Below are 16775 nucleotides of genomic sequence, written 5' to 3' on the forward strand. Positions count from 1 at the left end.
TTCGTTTTAGTTTGTCATTTTCAGAAGACAAGATTTCAACAACGTCACCGATGAGTTTTTTAATGAACTCCCCTTCATTCTATGGCTTTTTGGCCCGTGCAATGTTCCAAGCCAGTTGATACAATGCAAGAATTACAGTCTCTGAGTGCTTTGTAAATTTTTGGAAAAACTTTGCCTGCTTTTCTGCCTGACTTTTCAAAGTAATCAACTTGTGCTTGTGAAGTTCAGTCGCTTTTGGAAATTCCTGGTTGATGGAGTGAACTGAAGTGGCGCTGAAGATTTGAAGCTTTGAAATGCACTAATGATGTCTGACATATAAGGGCAGAATGGCTTGCCATTACGTTCAACAAAAAAATATAAACTCTCCCACTCTGTTAAAACGTCCTGTATTCATCTTCATATTTTCAGTTTGCTGTGCATTTTTTCCCTGCCATTTTGAGAGTGAACTTGACAGAAAACATTTACTCAAATGATCTTGCTCCTACTGGGAAATCTTCATTCAACGCACATGCACGTTTAACGAAAATACCGTATTGAACTCAAGTGAAGCGAAACTTTGATATGAACGTAAGAGCCACATGGAACCGGGCAAAGAGCCGCATGTGGCTCGGGAGCCGCGGGTTGGCTAGCCCTGGTCTAACAGTATTAATGGTAGCAGTGCTTTGCCTTGCAGTCCTCAAGGACTAAGGTCCAGCATTTGAATCTGGAATTTGCATGTTCGTCTCATTTGTGTGGCTTTCCTCCTACACTAAATTATTGAATTTAAATTGTCAGTAGGTGTCTAAACTACACTCCAACTCTTGCCCACTGAGGGCTGGTAAACGTAAAAGCCCTGCAAGTCTGTGCAGGAAAAAATGAATCAGTCAAATAGTTGGAATTAAGGTTTTGATTAAAAGGAAAACCTGCTGACTTCAGAGACTCAATGGGAAATAGTTTAAGAATGCTGCTCTGAACATTTGTCTGTCATGAGTTTGACTTTCATAAATCATGTCAATTTTTAGATCATCTCTGCCAAATATCCCTCCCTGGGAAAATTTTCGGGCTATGGAAGAATTTTCAAGGTACGTGAGGTGAGACAGCAAGGTGGTTTTTCCACTTTCTATTCACTTCCACAGGTCCTTCACAACAGGAGCTGAGCATTTTAAAACTCTGACACATGGTCCATTCAGTTTTTATCTGTAAAGCACCAAATTATAACAAAAGACATCTTATTCATAGTAAGGTGAATTGTTATACAAATGAAACTTTGCAATACTAAAGCGAGAAATAATTTCTCCCCTTGAGGAAACAGGGTCTTTTATAGTTTATCCTCAGGTAAGATTGTTAAAAAAAAAAAAAAAAAAAAAATCATCTTAATTCCACTGGGAAGCCACATACAAAACAATGCAGCAGCCTAGGCCTATAGCAGCATAACTAAGGGCTGGTTCAGGGTCACCTTATCCAGCCCTAACTATAGGCTTGATCAAAAAGGAAAGTTTTAAGCCTAATCTTAAAAATAGAGCGGGTGTCGAATCCAAGCTGGAAGCTGGTTCCACAGAAGAGGGGCCTGAAAGCTGAAGGCTCTGCCTCCCATTCTACTCTTAAGTATCCTAGGAACCACACGTAAGCCAGCAGTCTGAGAGTGAAGTGCTCTATTGGGGTGATATGGGACTATGAGGTCTTTGAGATAAGATGGGGCCTGATTATTCAAGACCTTGTAGGTGAGGAGAAGAATTTTAAATTATATTCTAGATTTAACAGGGAGCCAATGAAGAGAAGCCAATATGGGAGAAATCTGCTCTCTCTTTCTAGTCCCTGTCAGTACTCTAGCTGCAGCATTTTGGATCAGCTGAAGGTTTTTCAGGGAGCTTTTAGGACAGCCTGATAATAATGAATTACAATATTCCACCCTAGAAGTAATAAATGCATGAATTAGCTTTTCAACATCACTCTGAGAAAGGATGTTTCTAATTTTAGAAATATTGCGCAAATGCAAAAAAGTGGTCCTACATGTTAAGATAAGATAAGATAAGATAGTGTTTATTTGTCATATGCACAGTTATACACAGTACAATGCACAGTGAAATGTATTTTGTACCTGCAACCATATATACACACACATATAAATAAGAAGAATAAAAATAAAAAAAAGTAATTCACACTATACACTATACTCTATATACTATACACTATACACACTTTTATAAATTATAATATTTACATTGTGCAATAATGGTCCAGTTAGGGCTCAGAGTTGAGCAGACGGATGGCTTGTGGGTAAAAACTCTTCTTCAACCTTTCAGTCTTAGCCCTCAGGCAGCGGGAACGCCGGCCTGATGGGAGCAGGGAGAAGAGAGAGTGTCCGGGGTGGCTGGGCTGTTTTAGGATCTTCATGGCCCTCAGCCTGCACTGCTTGGTGTAAATGTCCTGCAGGTTGGGGAGGGTGGTTCTGATGGTCCGTTCAGCTGAACGAACCACCCTTTTTAGGGCCATGAAGTCCTGCTTGGTGCAGTTTCCCATCCAGGTGGTGATGCTCCCACGCATGATGCTCTCGATGGTGCAGGTGTAAAAGTTCCTGAGCACCTTGAGTGGGAGCTTGAAGTCTCTCAGCCGCCTGAGGAGGTAGAGACGCTGTCTGGCCTTCTTCACAGTGATGTTTATGTGATGAGTCCAGGACAGGTCCTGTGAGATGGTCACTCCCAGGTATTTGAAAGTGTCCACTCTTTCCACCTCAGCACCACTGATGACAAGTGGATGGTAGTCCCTCTGCTGATTCCTGCTGAAGTCCACGATCAGTTCCTTCGTTTTGCTGACGTTGAGCAGGAGGTGGTTCTCCTGGCACCAGTTCTCCAGGCAGGAGACCTCTCTCCTGTAGGCTGTCTCCTCATTGTGAGAGATTAGTCCCACAACAGCAGTGTCGTCAGCAAACTTGATGATGACGTTGGACTCTGACGTGGCCTCGCAGTCATGGGTGTACAGTGAGTACAGCAGAGGGCTGAGCACACAGCCTTGGGGGATCCAGTGTTGAGGGTGAGGGAGGATGAGGTGAGGTGACCCACCCGTACCACCTGTGGTCTGCTGGTCAGGAAGCTGTGAACCCACCTGCACAGGGATGGGCCCAGGCCCAGGTCCAGCAGCTTAGAGACCAGCCTGGAGGGAACTATGGTGTTGAATGCTGAGCTGTAATCTACAAACAGCACTCTCACATAGTTCCCCTTACCAGTGTCTATGTGTGAAAGGGTCTTGTGGAGGAGGAAGGATATGGCGTCATCTGTGGATCTGTCTGGCCGGTATGCAAACTGTAGTGGGTCGAGGGTGGTGGGCAGTGAGGAGGTGATGAATGTCTTGATGAGTCTCTCAAAACACTTCATCACCACAGAGGTGAGTGCTATGGGCCTGAAGTCATTGGGGCTGCTGGGGTGTGGTTTCTTTGGGACAGGGACTATGATGGACTTTTTAAAGCAGGTGGGAATCACACACAGTTTCAGTGAGAGGTTGAATATCAGTGTAAACACAGGTGCCAGCTGGTCAGCGCAGGTCTTAAGGACACGTCCACTAATACCGTCTGGTCCAGCCGCTTTCCTGGTGTTTACACGTCTAAACGCCCTCCTCACGTCGCGCTCCGTCACAGTGAGTGTCTCCGCCCCTCCGGCCGGGAGCGCAGCGGGCTGTCAGCTTCCCGACTCAAAGCGCGCAAAGAAGATGTTGAGTTCATCAGCCAGAGAAGCGTCGGCACTCACCGGGTGTGTGTGTGGTGCTTTGTAGTCCGTGATGGTGCGTAGTCCCTGCCACAGTCCCCTGGAGTCAGACTGTTGTAGTTGCTGTTCCAGTCTGCGGCCGTAGCGATGTTTAGCCTCTTTCACCGCTCTGCGGACGTTGTATGATGCAACCTTGTAGTCCTCCATGTTCCCAGAGGCGAGGCCGGAGTTGTAGGCAACGGTGCGGGACCTCAGGGCATCGCGGACAGATTTATCCACCCACGGCTTCTGGTTGGGAAAAGTCCTGATGGTCCTCCTAAGTGAAGTGTCTTCAACAACTTTCCCAATAAATCCCACAACAGTTTCGGTAAACTCCTCGATGTCTCCGCCCGCGCTGCTGCGAAACATGTCCCAGTCGGTTGAATCCAACGCACCCTGCAGAGCGGCTTCTGTTTGATCAGACCACCGTGTCACTTCTCTCACAGCAGGGGGTTCCTGCCTGAGCCGTTGTTTGTATTTCGGCATGAGAAGGACAGCGGTGTGGTCAGACTTCCCAAAAGGCGGAAGAGGCTTTGCTTTGTAGCCATCTTTGAATGGAGAGTAGCAGTGGTCTAGGGTCCTCTCTCCTCTGGTGGGGCAGTCGATGTGTTGAATCAATTCCGGTATCAGCTTTTTCAAGTTTGCACTGTTAAAGTCCCCGGCTACGATGAGAGCCGCATCACGCTGGTTAGCCTGATAGGTGGAAATCGCCTCATGTAGCTCGGATAGTGCAGTGTTTGTGTCCGCCTGAGGTGGAATATAGACGGCGCTGAAGATGACCGAAGTGAACTCACAGGGCAGGTAGTGGGGACGGCATTTCAGGGTTAGGAGCTCCAGGTTAGGTGAACATGATTGTTTCAGAAGGACAACTTTCCTACTGTCACACCAGTTGTTATTGATCATTAGGCACACACCTCCTCCTCTTGATTTTCCAGACTCACTCGTTCTGTCCGTGCGATGAACACTGAAGAACTCCGACGGCTGTAAGGCGTGGTCCGGTATGAGGGGAGTCAGCCATGTCTCCGTGAGACAGATGATGTTGCAGTCCCTTATGTCCCTCTGAAACTGTATCCTGGCCCTGAGTTCGTCCAGCTTGTTATCCAGTGACTGGACATTAGCCAACAGGATGCTCGGCAGTGGCGTTTGGTGCACTCTGCACCTCAGCCTCTCTCTTACGCCGGCTTTTTTCCCTCGGGGCCTTGTCCGTGACCTGGTCCGTCCTTTGTTTGAGCTGGCCCACTGGAAACGCAGTATCTCCTGAGGCCAAGTCGGGTCGGGAGAAAAAGGTGTCAGAATACAGCCAGAGTGCTGTATTCTGATATTAAAAAGAGTCTGTCTGTCATACGTGATATGACACAGAGCAGGCGGAATTATAAAGTCCAAAATTAGAGCTAAACCTAATATATACAAACAAAGCGTAGGAGCAGGTACGACGGCTGCTGACCTCACCGGCGCCATCTTAGGATAATACTGTTTGTTTAATATGTGCATATCCTGGTCAAAAATGACTCCAAGATTTCTCACAGTGTTAATGGAGGCCAAAGTAATGCCATCCAGATTAAGTATCTGGTTAGACACCATGTTTCTAAGATTTATGGGGCCGAGTACAAGAATTTCAGTTTTATCTGAATTTAGAAGCAGGAAATTAGAGGTCATCCAGGCCTTAATGTCTTTAAGACGTTCCTGCAGTTTAACTAATTGATGTGTATCATCTGGCTTCATTGATAGGTAAAGCTGAGTATCATCTACATAACAATGAAAATTGATGCAGTGCTTTCTAGTAATGCTGCCTAAGGGAAGCATGTATAATGCAAATAAAATTGGTCCTAGCACAGAACCCTGTGGAACTCCATAATTAACCTTAGTGTATGAAGAAGACTCCCCATTTACATGAACAAATTGGAGTCTATGAGATAAATATGATTCAAACCACTGCAGTGCAGTACCTTTAATACCTATGGTATGCTCTAATCTCTATAATAAAATGTTATGGTCAACTGTATCAAAAGCTGCACTGAGGTCCAACAGAACAAGAACAGAGATGAGTCCACTGTCAGAGGCTCTAAGAAGATCATTTGTAACCTTCACTAATGCTGTTTCTGTACTGTGATGAATTCTGAAACCTGACTGCAGCTCTTCAAATAAACCGTTCCTCTGCAGATGATCAGTTAGCTGTTTTATAACTACTCTTTCAAGAATCTTTGAGAGAAAAGGAAGGTTGGAGATTGGCCTATAATTAGCTAAGACAGCTGGGTCAGTGATGGCTTTTTAAGTAGAGGTTTAATTACAGCCACCTTGAAGGTCTGTGGTACATAGCCAACTAATAAAGACAGATTGATCATTTTTAAGATAGAAGCATCAATAATTGGAAAGACTCCTTTGAACAGTCTAGTAGGAATGGGATCTAATAAACATGTTGCTGGTTTTGAGGAAGTAACTATTGAAGTTAACTCTGAAGGATCAACTGGAGCAAAAGAGTCTAAACAAATACCAGCAGTGCTGAAAGCAGCCGAACATGAAGAATAATCTTTGAGATGCTTATGAATAATTTTTTCTCTAATGTCTAAAATTTTATTTGTAAAGAAATCCATGAAGTCACTACTAGTTAAAGTGAAAGGAATACTCGGCTCTACAGAGCTCTGACTCTTTGTCAGCCTGGCTACAGTGCTGAAAACAAACCTGGGGTTGTTCTTATTTTCTTCAATTAATGATGAGTACTTTGTCTGGGTCTTTGATTAATAAATAAGCTAGAATTGAAGATTCCATCCTCCTCCTCGACCTGTGCTTTGAGCATTCTGACAGTTACTGTGACTAGGGGGTGTTGATTCATTAAACTAACATATATATGCTGCTGTAACCAGGTTTCTGCAAGGCAGAATAAATCAATATGTTGATCAATTATTAAATCATTTACTAATAGGGACTTGGAAGAGAGAGACCTAATGTTTAATAATCCACATTTAATTGTTTTATTTTTTGGTGCAGTTGATGAAGCTGTATTATTTATCATTTTTGAATTTTTATGCTTAAATAGTTTTTTGCTGATTTTAGCTTTGTTTTTTGGTGGTCTGGGAGCAGGCACCCATTCGATGGGGATGGGGCTTTGGGGGGATGGCAGGAGGAGAGAAGCTGCAGAGTGGCGTGTAAGACTGCAACTCTGCTTCCTGGTCTCAACCCTGGGCAGTCAGGTTTTAGGAGGATTAATAAATTTGGCCATATTTCTAGAAATGAGAGCTGCTCCATCCAAAGTGGGATGGATGCTGTCTCTCCTAACAAGACCAGGTTTTCCCCAGAAACTTTGCCAGTTATCTATGAAGCCCACGTCGTTTTTTGGACACCACTCAGACAGCCAGCGATTCAAGGAGAACATGCGGCTAAACATGTCGCTCCTGGTCTGATTGGGGAGGGGCCCAGAGAAAACTACAGAGTCCGACATTGTTTTTGCAAAGTTACACACCGAGTCGATATTAATTTTAGTGACCTCCGATTGGCGTAACCAGGTGTTATTACTGCCGACGTGAATAACGATCTTACCAAATCTACAATTAGCCTTAGCCAGCAGTTTCAAATTTCCATGAATGTCGCCTGCTCTGGCCCCTGGAAGACATTTGACTATGGTCGCTGGTGTCTCTAGCTTCACATTTCTCAAAACAGAGTCGCCAATAACCAGAGTTTGATTGTTGGGGTTTTCTCTGTATTACCTTTTGTGGGTAAAGGTAAAGACCTTACAATATAAAGCGCCTTGAGATGACTGTTGTGTTAATTTGTAAAACTCAATCCAATTCAATCTATACAGCGCCAAATCACAACAACTATATGTTGAAAGAACATTTCTGCTTACTTTTCTATTGGGTTGTTGTCATCCTTTGCAAAATATAATAAATCAAGGACTTTATTACCCCTTGCCTGGTTCTTATGCATGTAGCACATTATAAAAATAATCAAAGATTACAGGAAGCTTACTCTGACTTTGATGAAACCAGCACAGGTCCCTCACAAACTGTCAGTCAAAAGCTTAATATACAGAAGCTCAATTTTTCAAGTCCATTTAAAACTAGCATTCAATCTAACTAAAGAAAATAAGCTAGCCTTTTACACTGACAATTATTTGCCATTTTTGTTTTTTGAGCATATGTGGGTCCAGGTTCACTTACCAGTCAGATTCTGGCTAAAAAAACCCAGCAAGAATTGAGTATTTTCACACTCAGCACCTGGCTATGCATCTATCCACAGGTTTCTGTAAGAGCGTATGTAGGCTGCCATGACAGACTGCTACTTCTCCTGTAGGGTTTTATACTTCTGGTTACCCAAAGTCAGAGCTAAGTTAATGACAAAATTGTGTTACTTTGTGCTGTAACAGGCGGCTTTATTAGTTGGAATGTGAGCTCGGGTTCAACTTGTGCAATTATCAGTTGTCACTACATCAGACTGTACATTTTTTCACATTATTTTATTCTATAAATTTGCTCTTTTCCAAAAAACTTTTACTACCCAGTTGCACATCCTATTACTGTATTTTTTCCTTATATTTTAAGTTTTCCTGTAACCCCTTAACTGGCCAGGGCCTGGTGACAGGCCGTTTGTAGTCCCCTTTATATGGCAGGCTAGACAACTGTGGATTTAAAAGGTGGACAGTAGACACAGTAGAGTGTCAGACAGGACTCTTGCTATACTGGCTGCAGCAAAAATGGACATTATTCTTAATTTATCAAGAAAATAGGTATTTGGTAGAATAAGAGGACTATTGTTCAAACATGTGTGATATGTGGTGCACATGGTCATAAGTATTCAGACCCTTTGGTCAGTATTGAGTAGAAGCACCCTTTTGAGCTAATACAGCCATGAGTCTTCTTGGGAATGATGCAACAAGTTTTATACACCTGGATTTGGGGATCCTCTGCCATTCTTCCTTGCGGATCTTCTCCAGTTCCAACAGGTTGGAGCGTGAACGTTGGTGGACTGCCTTTTTCAGGTCTCTCCGGAGATATTCACTTGGGTTTAGGTCAGGGCTCTGGCTGGGCCAGTCAGGAATGGTCACAGAGTTGTTCCGAAGCCACTCCTTTGTAATTTTAGCTGTGTGTTTAGGGTCATTGTCTTGTGGGAAAGTGAACCTTTGGCCCAGTCTGAGGTCCTGAGCATTCTGGAAGAGGTTTTCTTGTAGGATATCTTTGTACTTGGCCGTGTTCATTTTTCCTTCAATTGCAACCAGTCGTCCTGTCCCTGCAGCTGAAAGGCACCCCCATAGCATGATGCTGCCACCACCATATTTCACTGTTGGGATTGTATTGGGCAGGTTATGCGCAGTGCCTGGCGTTCTCCACACATACCGCTTAGAATTAACGCCAAAAAGTTCAATCTTCGTCTCATCAGACCAGAGAATCTTATTACTCGTAGTTTGGGAGTCCTTCATGTGTTTTTTGGCAAACTCTAAGTGGGCTTTCACAGGTCTTGCACTGAGGAGAGGCTTCCATCGGGCCACTCTGCCATAAAGCCCCGACTGGTGGAGGGCTGGAGTTATAGTTGACTTTGTGGAACTTTCTCCCATCTCGATCAGAAGAAATGGACAGCATGTGAGTTAAATATGAGCGTCACAGCAAAGGGTCTGAATACTTATGACCATGTGATATTTCAGTATTTATTTTTTAATAAATTTGCAAAAATCTCTACATTTCTGTTTTTTTCTGTCAAGATGGGATGCTGAGTGTACATTAATGAGAAATAAAATGAACTTTTTTGATTTTAGCAAATGGCTGCAATGAAACAAAGAGTGAAAAATTTAAAGGGGTCTGAATATTTTCCATACCCACTGTACCAACAAAAGAGTGGGAAATTACAGAACATCTGCACAGAACCATTTAACTTTAACCGAATCGCTATAATATGAAAGTCAATTTGCCAGGAAGTGATTGCTGCTTCTACCATGTGACAGGAATGTTCTTTATGACTCAAAATGAATTGATATCATATATAAGAGATGATGTTTGAGATATGCTTGACAGATTATAGGTCCACAACTTATTTACAAAAAAAAATATTGCTGGTATTTATATTGTTTACAAATACCAGCAATAATTTTTTGGGCAAATACTGGAAATCACATTTTGGAACAAGACCGGCTATTCAGATGACAAATCGCTCCACTGCCACTGTGTACAGTGTGCCGGCATGTACATTTTGCATACATGCATGCAGTGCAGTACACATTCACATTAAAATTAAAATCAGTTTATTGCACCCAATAAATTCTAATATATAGGTATATCTGTTAATTACAGGGTGTATTCTACATCTTGGCCTATAACAGCTGAGATAGGCTCCAGCCTTCTGCGACCCTGAAAAAGATAAGCGAAAAGAATGAATGGATGGATGGATTTTTATTAGTTCAACAATACAATGATTTAATAGATAGGAAAGAGTATATTTGATACTAATATCTACAGAATTTTTCAACACCAGGATGTTTGGGATGGAAGAAAAAAAATGAGAAAAAAAGCGAGAGATGTACTTTTGCAAGATCTCACATACACACACACTCAGTTAAAGATTTTATTTTATGAATGTATATGATATAAATGAATAGGTATGTATCCTCCATCACTGTGGTTGTTTATGAGCTGAATGGCTGAGAGGAGAAAGGGGGGCGGGGCATCGCTGTGTATGTTTGTGGCGATCAAGTGCAGGAGTGATGGCGTGAGAGTGGCAGTCAGGTTCATTCCTTCATCCCTGTACAGTTTTGGCATGGTTATGGCCAAAAAGGAACGGCTGAATTATAAATTAAAGGTGACTTTTGCTGGAAATCTTTCGCCGATCCTTTTAACATCCTGATGGATTCTGCCGTATCAGGACTAACGTTGAAGTGCATGGTCTAAAATTAAAAAGATTTCGCAAAAGTACATCTCTTTTTGTTTTTCCTCCCATGTCCCTTGTGGGGTTCTGTGGTTTTTAATACTTCCTATTACATTACAATACCAAAGAACCAGGTAAAATGTCATGAAAAAAGATCAGCATTTTCTTGGTACACTTTTGGGGTGGGGGTCTGAAAAAGAGTATGCTTTGGAAAATGTTGAAAATTGTGAATCATCCCTTAATAATCTGACTACAGCTGTTGTCTAACACAAAAGTAAACTACCACCACTTAAGCAGTTTTTACACTCACAAGAAATATATGGTTGCATGACAACAGACAGAACTGTCAATTGGTGCCTCCAATCAAACCACTTTCCATGGCAGATGGGATTCAATTCTCTCTCTCAATCCCTAGAGAACATGTCTTACATGAGATAATATAGTTACAATTGTAGGTTTTTAAGAACTTGCAGAATTTAGATGTTTTTTACTGGATTAAAATACTTTTTTTTAATAAGTATCAAATGTCAGAGCACCACATGCCATTTACAGGATTTGGCAGTCAATCATCTACCACTACAACCAGCTGTTTCTTATACTCACATATAATTTTCTGTTTTGATTTAACTATGCTTCTAATAACTGTTATTTGTTGAAAACAAGTGACATAGAGGTACTCTATTCTTTTGTACATTCTTAAACAACCAGTCATGCATTAACATTATGGTAGCATTTCATGGAAAAATCATCAGCATCAGTGTCCTTGTAAGAAAATTGAAAGGGCCTTAGTATTGTATCATTTCAATTTGGTCATATACTAAAAATTGTTTTTTGTATTTTTGTACTGAAGCAAGTGTTAATCATAATTTTCCCTTTTAGCTACATTCATTCCTACAGTATCAATTGTGGACAATCTACAGATGTTAATACTGCATTTTAGTTCCGGCACACAGTTAGACAACACCATTAAATACACTCATGGTAGTGATGGGCTAATAATTCTCCCAAGCAGTGTTAATTTCCATCCATCCATCCATCCGTTCTCTTTGGCTTATCCAGGGCCAGGTCACGGGGGCAGGAGCCTAAGCAGAGAAGCCCAGGCTTCCCTCTACCCAGCCACCTCCTCCAGCTCATCCGGAGGGACCCCAAGGCGTTCCCAGGCCAGCCGAGAGATATAATCTCTCCAGCGTGTCCTGGGTCTACCACGGGGCCTCCTCCCGGTGGGACATGCCCGGAACACCTCACCCAAGAGGCGGCCAGAAGGCATCCTAATCAGATGCCCGAGCCACCTTAACTGGCTCCTTTCAATGTGGAGGAGCAGCGGCTCTACTCTGAGCCCCTCCCAGATGGCCGCACTCCTCACCTTATCTCTAAGGAAGAGGCCAGCCACCCTTCAAAGGAAACTCATTTCTGCTGCTTGTATTCGCAATCTTATTCTTTCGGTCACTACCCAAAGCTCGTGACCATAGGTGAGGGTAGGAACGTACATCAACTGGTAAATCGAGAGCTTCGCTTTTACACTAAGCTCCCTCTTCACCACGACAGACCGAGACCGGTGCAGCGTCTGCATCACTGCAGAAGCAGCCCCAATCCATCTGTCGATTTCCCACTCCCTTCTCCCATCACTTGTGAACAAGACCCCGAGATACTTGAACTCCTCCACTTGGGGCAAGAACTCGTTCCTGAGACGGAGAGGGCACTCCACCCTTTTCCGGCTGAGGACCATGGCCTCAGATTTAGAGGTGCTGATTCTCATGCCGGCCGCTTCACACTTGGCTGCGAACCGTTCCACTGCGAGCTAGAGGCCACCCTCTGATGAAGCCAACAGGACCGCATGATCTGCAAAGAGCAGAGATGAGACTCTGAGGCCACCAAGGAAGAAGCCTTCCGCCACCTGGCTACGCCTAGAAATTCTATCCATAAAAATTATGAACAGAATTGGTGACAAAGGGCAGTCCTGACGGAGTCCAACACCCACAGGAAACGAATCCGACTTATTACCGGCTATAAGGACCATGCTCTCACTGCGGTTGTACAGAGATTGAATGGCCCACAACAACGGGCCAGACACCCCATACTCCCGCAGGACCTCCCAAAGGATACCCCGAGGGACACGGTCGAATGCCTTCTTCAAGTCCACAAAGCACATGTAGACTGGTTGGGCAAACTCCCCCGCACACTTGAATATCCTTGAGAGGATAAAGAGCTGGTCTAGCGTTCCGCGACCAGGACGAAAACCGCATTGTTCCTCCTGAATCCGAGGTTCGACTAACAGATGGACCCTCCTTTCCAGCACCCTGGCATAGACCTTTCCGTGGAGGCTGAGGAGTGTGATCCCCCGAAAGTTGGAGCACACCCTTCGGTCTCTCCGCGATGTTGCAGTGTTAATTTCATTGACAAAATATTTTCGGCATCGTTTTCGTCAACAACCCTTTTTTTCATGATGATAACGAGACAATAACTAAATAAAAACTACCTAAAATGATAAAAACGATAACAAAATTAATTGACACTTTTGTAAACGAATGAAAACGAGATGAAAATGCTTGGCGAGGACGAAATCCAATCATAACGTAATTAATTTTATGAAAGGGCGGGACATATTGGGAAAACATCCAATCAGAACTGATTTAATTTTGTGACAGGGTGGGAAAAGTTAGGAAAACATCCAATCAGAACTGGTTTAATTTTGTGACAGGGCAGGATAAGTTAGGAAAACATCAAATCAAATGCACAGTTGCACAAATTTGCTCTAAACCCGGGAAGGACAAAGTCATAGACATATATACTAGCCTGTGATTTGTCTTTACTTCCAATAGAACTAAGTTATGTAAACATTATCAGCAGAGAGAAAGAGAAGAGCCGATGTATGGACACATTTATCCTTTGACGTTGTGACAAACAAAACGAGGTGTAAACCATGTGGGCGACTATCTCGGGTAAAAACACGACTAATCTTAAACGACATCTGTAAACCAGTCACCCAGATCTCCATGCAAAGGTAAGCATTTTAATGTCATGCAGGGTAAAGTGTTTTTCCCAGTTTAGCATTTGTGTTTAGAGAAAATCTGCACACCACGGTGGATTAGCCTTTCCTAATCTTAGTCCTGGACACTGCCCTGTACCTTTCAGAGCGTGTCCTGTTGTAAAACGCTCATTATCTCAGTAAGGTGGTGTTAATTATCAGGTGTGTGGGAAGCAGGTAAAATGCTAATGTTGATATTATTAATAATATTGCATAACTTTTAATAAATGTTTAATTTTGTGTAAGTGTGTAAAATGACTAATTCAAGGGAAGTGAATAAAAAGCATTTACATTTTACATCCTTTATATTTTAGTCGACTAAATCGACTGGGAAGAGGCCCCGTGGTAGACCCAGGACACGCTGGAGAGATTATGTATCTCGGCTGGCCTGGGAACGCCTTGGGGTCCCTCCGGATGAGCTGGAGGAGGTGGCTGGGGAGAGGGAAGCTTGGGCTTCTCTGCTTAGGCTTCTGCCCCCGCGACCCGGCCCCGGATAAGCGGAAGAAAATGGATGGATGGATGGATGGATAAATCGACTGTAGATTTAGACTATACAGTGGCTTGCAAAAGTATTCATACCCCTTGAACATATTTTGTCACATTACAAACCACAAACATAAATATATTTCGCTGGAATTTAATGTGAAAGACCAACACAAAGTGGTATACAATTGTGAAGTAGAACGAAAATTATACATGATCCAAAACATTTTTTACATATAAAAAACTGAAAAGTGCGGTGTGCATAAGTATTCAGCCCCCCCCTGAGTCAATACTTGTGGAACCACCTTTTGCTGCAATTACAGCTGCAAGTCTTTTAGGGTATGTCTCCACCAGCTTTGCACATCTAGTGACTGAAATTTTTGCCCATTCTTCTTTGCAAAAGAGCTCAAGCTCAGTCAGATTAGATGGAGAGCGTTTGTGAACAACAGTTTTCAGATCTTGCCACAAATTCTCGATTGGGTTTAGGTCTGGACTTTGACTGGGCCAATCTAACACATGAATATGTTTGGTTTTAAACCGTTCCATTGTAGCCCTGGCTTTATGTTTAGGGTCGTTGTCCTGCTGGAAGGTGAACCTCCGCCCCAGTCTCAAATCTTTTGCAGACTCCAACAGGTTTTCTTCCTGTATTTGGCTCCATCCATCTTCCTATCAACTCTGACCAACTTCCCTGTCCCTGCTGAAGAGAAGCAGCCCCAGAGCATGATGCTGCCACCACCATATTTGACAGTGGGGATGGTGTGTTCAGAGTGAAGTGCAGTGTTAATTCTCCTCCACACATACTGTCGCGTTTTGCATTTTGGCCAAAAAGTTCAATTTTGGTCTCATCTGACCAAAGCACCTTGTTCCACATGTTTGCTGTATCCGCAACATGGCTTCTGGCAAACTGCAAACAGGACTTTTTATGGTTTTCTTTTAACAATGGCTTTCTTCTTGCCACTCTTCCATAAAGACCACACTTGTGCAGTGCATGACTAATAGTTGTCCTATGGACAGATTCCTCCACCTGAGCTGTGGATCTCTGCATTTCGTCCAGAGTCACCGTGGGCCTCTTGGCTGCATCTCTGATCAGTGCTCTCCTTGTTCAGCCTGTGAGTTTAGGTGGACGGCCTTGTCTTGGTAGGTTTACAGTTGTGCCATACTCTTTCCATTTCTGGATAATGGATTGAACAGTGCTCTGTGAGATGTTCAAAGCTTGGGGAATCTTTTTATATCCTAAGGCTGCTTTAAACTTCTCCACAACCTTATTCCTGACCTGTCTGGTGTGTTCTTTGGACCTAATGATGCTGTTTACACCCCAGTATTCTCTTAACCAACCTCTGAGGCCGTCACGGAGCAGCTGTATTTGTACTGAGATTAGATTACACACAGGTGGACTCTTTTTAATCATTAGCAGTCATCAGGCAACTTCTGAATGCAATTGGTTGCACTCAGAGAAAAGGGGGCTGAATACTATTGCACACCGCACTTTTCAGCTTTTTATTTGTAAAAAATGTTTTGAATCATGTATAATTTTCTTTCCACTTCACAACTGTATACCACTTTGTGTTGGTCTTTCACATTAAATTCCAGTGAAATATATTTATGTTTGTGGTTGTAACGTGACAAAATATGTAAAAGTTCAAGGGGTATGAATACTTTTGCAAGCCACTGTATTCTTAGGATAATTTATTCGACTAAAACTAGACTAAAACTAAAACTATTCAGATGACTAAAATTAAATTACATTTTCGTCAAAAGACTATGACTAAAACTAAATCAAAATTTGCTGTCAAAATTAACACTACTCCCAACACACTCCTGGACTAATTGTTTTTTTAAGAAAGAAACATGTTTCATGTTGAAATATCAAGGTCTGGACCCAGGCAAGATCTATAGAGGGGTATTTGTTTATTATAGATGATATTTTTCACTGTCTATAAATAAGACATTCACAATTCCTAATGCAAAATAAAATAGCTGATGCTTAATCCCTTCAGTCACAATATAAGAATTTTGGTAAAAAAAAATCTTCTACCTAGATGATCCTTTTAGGTAGAAAATGTTAAATTAATTTTACAGTACAATATATAACTGTAGTGAGGTACACATTTTTGTACGCGGTGACAAAAAATGTCAGTCATCAAATTGAGTAAGTTCAGATGAATGCTTGTCGTCCTTCCATCCAGAGATACTTCGTGGGGACACACACACACACACACACACACACACACACACACACACACACACACACTCTTTTTTTGGGGGGGGGGGGTACTCTTACTAGAGTCCCCGAGGAGGAAACAGTTATCATTCTTGCTGGTGAAGTGTGAGTCCCTTAGCAGCTTTTTAAAAAATTTTCCTGTTTTGATTTTGCTTTGTATTATTTTCTCAAAAGAACTATTCACCCAAAAAGTCTTTGAATTCCATTTCCTTTGTGAAAGGAAAACACGTTCGACTTTTTTTTTTTACAGTGTGTTCCCTCTTGTTTTTAGTACCTATCCATAAGTAAAAGCCATTGTATTCTAGCCCCTTGTGATCAGTTTTTGATGGAAGCCAGCATGTTGGCCAAAAGCTGAGCAAGCACAGTTAAGGAAATCTCAGAGGGCTTTGTGATGCAGAAACACAAGTACTGTAAGCATGTATTCTTTCAAAATCAACCCTTGCATGAGTCTGTATGGTGAAAACCATTCTTTTACATTCAACAT

The 16775-nt window shown here is 42.6% G+C and overlaps 1 protein-coding gene across 1 annotated transcript in view; it reads left to right on the forward strand.

The window, feature by feature from the left end:
• col13a1 (collagen, type XIII, alpha 1) overlaps positions 1–16775 on the forward strand; it is a 200298-nt gene that overhangs the window by 81862 nt on the left and 101661 nt on the right. The window lies entirely within an intron of this gene.

The sequence above is a fragment of the Archocentrus centrarchus genome, unplaced genomic scaffold (genome assembly GCF_007364275.1).
Source record: "Archocentrus centrarchus isolate MPI-CPG fArcCen1 unplaced genomic scaffold, fArcCen1 scaffold_50_ctg1, whole genome shotgun sequence".
NCBI classification, from domain to species: Eukaryota; Metazoa; Chordata; class Actinopteri; order Cichliformes; family Cichlidae; genus Archocentrus; species Archocentrus centrarchus.